The sequence below is a fragment of the Crotalus tigris genome, unplaced genomic scaffold (genome assembly GCF_016545835.1).
Source record: "Crotalus tigris isolate CLP2741 ecotype Arizona unplaced genomic scaffold, ASM1654583v1 scf7180000020990.9691751010:1144802, whole genome shotgun sequence".
Lineage (NCBI taxonomy): Eukaryota > Metazoa > Chordata > Lepidosauria > Squamata > Viperidae > Crotalus > Crotalus tigris.
In genome coordinates, this window is record NW_024098300.1 from 234,385 (window position 1) to 237,500 (window position 3,116).

At 61.3% G+C, this 3,116-nt stretch overlaps 1 protein-coding gene across 3 annotated transcripts in view; it reads left to right on the forward strand.

The window, feature by feature from the left end:
• The first annotated feature begins 1,601 nt into the window (after nucleotides 1–1,601).
• TMEM91 (transmembrane protein 91) overlaps nucleotides 1,602–3,116 on the forward strand; it is an 18,446-nt gene continuing 16,931 nt past the window's right edge. Inside the window, exon 1 of one of the 3 annotated variants that reach the window (XM_039369217.1) lies at nucleotides 1,602–1,953. The gene's annotated coding sequence lies outside the window, so the exon portion shown is untranslated. Of the gene's footprint in view, nucleotides 1,954–2,220; nucleotides 2,538–2,918; nucleotides 2,974–3,116 lie in introns of those variants that run through there. The other 2 variants (XM_039369218.1, XM_039369220.1) reach the window with 2 other exon arrangements.

A 3,116-nucleotide genomic window follows, 5' to 3' on the forward strand; every position in this document is an offset into this window, starting at 1 on the left:
CCCCTGCCAGCAGGTTCCCAACATCCTGTCTCGCAATTAAAGTCTTCAAAGATACAAGAAGCAGCTTTAATAATAATACTAATTTACTAATAATAGTAAGTTGGAAGGGACCTTGGAGGTCATCTAATCCAACCCCTTGCTTAGGCAGGAAACCCTAAACCATTTCAGACAAATGGCTGTCCAGTCTCTTCTTAAAAACTTCCAGTGTTGGAGCATTCACCACTTCTGGAGGCAGGTTGTTCCACTGGTTAATTGTTCTCACTGTCAGGAAGTTTCTCCTTAGTTCTAGGTTGCTTCTCTCCTTGATTCGTTTCCACCCGTTGCTTCTTGTCCTGCCTTCAGGGGCTTTGGAGGATAGCTTGACTCCCTCTTCTTTGGGGCAGCCCCTGAGATACTGGAACCCTGCTATCGTCCCCCCGTCCCCCCTCGTCTTTCTCTTCACTAAACTAGACATACCCAATTCCAGCAGCCGTTCCTTATATGCTTTAGCCTCAAAAGGAAGAAAGTATGAGCCTTTGGGAAGCGCCCAGCTGCCTCTCCTGGCTGCTTGAAAGCCAAATAGGAGATTTGAGTCACCCTGAGCTGCTCAGGGAAAAAAAGTAGGTCAGGATGAAGGATTAATAAGTCAGGACAAATGGAAGAAGGGAGGCTACGGGGGGGGGGGGGGGAGGGATTGGGGAGCGAGGAAAAAGCCAAACTTCTCAGCAGAATAGCTGTTTTTCTCCCCTCCCCCCAATCCTGGTTAACTGCAGGCTTGTTGGCCCTGCCCCAGAATAGATTTAACGAAGATTTAATGTTGGGGTATAAAAAAGAGAAAAGTCAGCCCTCCCCCCCCCCGCCTCTATGACATAAGCAATTCTGGAAACCGGTGCGGCCCTAAGTCGCTCCCTTCTTTCTGGATCTCTTTGAAACTTTCCAGATGGGATTTCTCGGTGGTCTCCTTTCCCCGCCTCCCCTGGTTTGAAATCTAGGCCAGCCAAGCCTGTGGTCTCCCTCGGGTTCCAGTCCGACGTGATGCCAGGGCTGCAAGACGTTTATTCCTTCTCTCCCCCCCCCTCCCACCTACCCCCCCCTCCGCCTTTTTCCTAGACACCTTTCCAGACAAAGCGGGTCGAAGCAACGTGGGAATCGCTCCCCGTTTGATTCGGAGCTGGCGAGGGAAGGGCGAGGGCTTGGGGAGGGGAGCGAAAGGATCCGGTGCTCTATTCCCACGTCTGCCTGCTTGAGAAAGCTGGGGGGGGGGTCTGAGTAAGGGTGGATCGCTCCTGCTCGATCCCAGCTAGCTGGGGCAGGGATCCCCCCCCCTCGGGGGTCCTGGAAGGGCAGCGAAGTCTGCTTAGAGGGAGGGGGCGCCTCTCCTCGCCCTCCCTCCCTCCCTCCCATCCTCACTTAGGAACCCATCTCGGGGTCGCTTAGCGGAGCCAAACAGACTTTCTCCCCCCCCACTCCTCCTGACCCCCTCCCCCCGAGAAAGCCAAAGGGAGGGGCCGCAAAGAAAAGCTGGGAAGGCGAGCTGTGCCTACTTTCCCGGCTCGGAGTCCAGCAAGCTTTTCTCCCCCCCCCTCCCCGCCCCTCCCCCGCCCCAGATCGGGGGGAGGGGAGGCTCCAACCGAGCGCCCTCCCCCGCGAGCATCTTGAGCCGCGGGCGCCAGGTTGACGGGCGGAGGCGGCGGGGCCCTGGCCGAGGAGGGCGAGAGACCCCCCCGGCCGCTGGGTGGGTGCAGAGAGGGAAGGGGGGAGGGCGGGGAGACCCCCGCCGCCCCCCTCCCGCCAGGGCGCCCTCCTTCCTCGCCAGCAGCAGCAGCAGCCGGCGGTGGCCACGGCTGGGGAGGGGGGGGGTCCCTGCTCCGCTGCAGACCCCTCCGAGCCCAGGGAGATGGGCCCCGCTCCCCCCAGGAGGACGAGCCGGGCGACGAGGGCTACCTGCCCGCCCCGGCACGCCGGCACTAAACGGTGAGTCCCCCTCCCCAGCCTTCCCCCGGGCTTCAACCCCTTGCGACCCCCTTCCTGGCCTCGGACTACAACGCCCGGGGTGCACAGCCAGCCGACTGGGCTTTCCGGGCATTCCTGCCTGCCTGCCACGCGCCGCGTCTTCCCCGGGTTCCGACGCCTCCCGCGGGCGGCTTCACACGATCGAGGGGCGGGGGGGGCGGTGAGAGGGTGGGTTTCCCCCCGGCGGCCACAGCAGCGAGACGAAGCCCCGGGCGGCGGACAAGAGAATCCGCCTGGATCCCATCCCTCCCTTTTTCCTCTCCCCCCCCCGAGGAAAGCAGATTCCCTCCCCCCCTTCACACGTTACCCGGGAACCCTGCACCTTGACTCGGAGGTTTGTCCGTAATCGCGTCCCTTTTGAAGGGAGCGTGGCTATCGGGCGCTGAGTGCTTGGAGGGCTGCGGGGTGGACTTAACAAGCTCCGCCGTGGGCTAAGGCGCTGGGTCGTGTGAATCCGGCGGGAGCTCGAGCGAAAGCGGCGATGCAGTCCCGCTAACCCGGGTTAGCAACTGTGCGTTGGGAACTCAGCCTTGAGAGCGACCGCGGTGAGTTTTGCGCGTCTTTGCGGGTCTGTTGCCTCCTTGCTCAGCCTGGGCCCCCCACCCACCCCGGGTCCCCCACCTCTTGTCACCAGGGACCCTCCCCCCCCCATGGCCCAGCCCGAAGCCCGTTGGACGCTGGGTTGGCCGGTAAAAACAAAGCTGCCCAGCAGACGGGGGCCCAGGAGGATGGGTCCTGGGGTCTCTCTTTCTCTCTTCCCCCCCCCTCCCCGTTTTTCCAAATCCTTGGGACAGTGGCTTCTGCTGGAGAAGGAGCCACGCAGGATCTCTCTCGGATTGGGGCAAGAAGGCTCTGGGATGGCCCCAGATTAAGCTAGGGGAGCAGGGGGCAGAATGAGGACATCTATCCCACCCCCCACCCCGTGGAGGATCAGTTGGGTTTCAGTTGCTGAAGGTGGGCAGCTTGGAGATCCTGGAGAAGGTACTTTGTAGTCCCTACTAGCCCAAGCTTGGGACCCCTTTTTGGGCAAGGCTGCCCAGTCAACCTCTCACCCTTTCAGGGGTCAGTGACCCCCCCTGCCCCCTCGATTTCCTTCCCCCCCGAAATGACCCAAAGCCCATTTC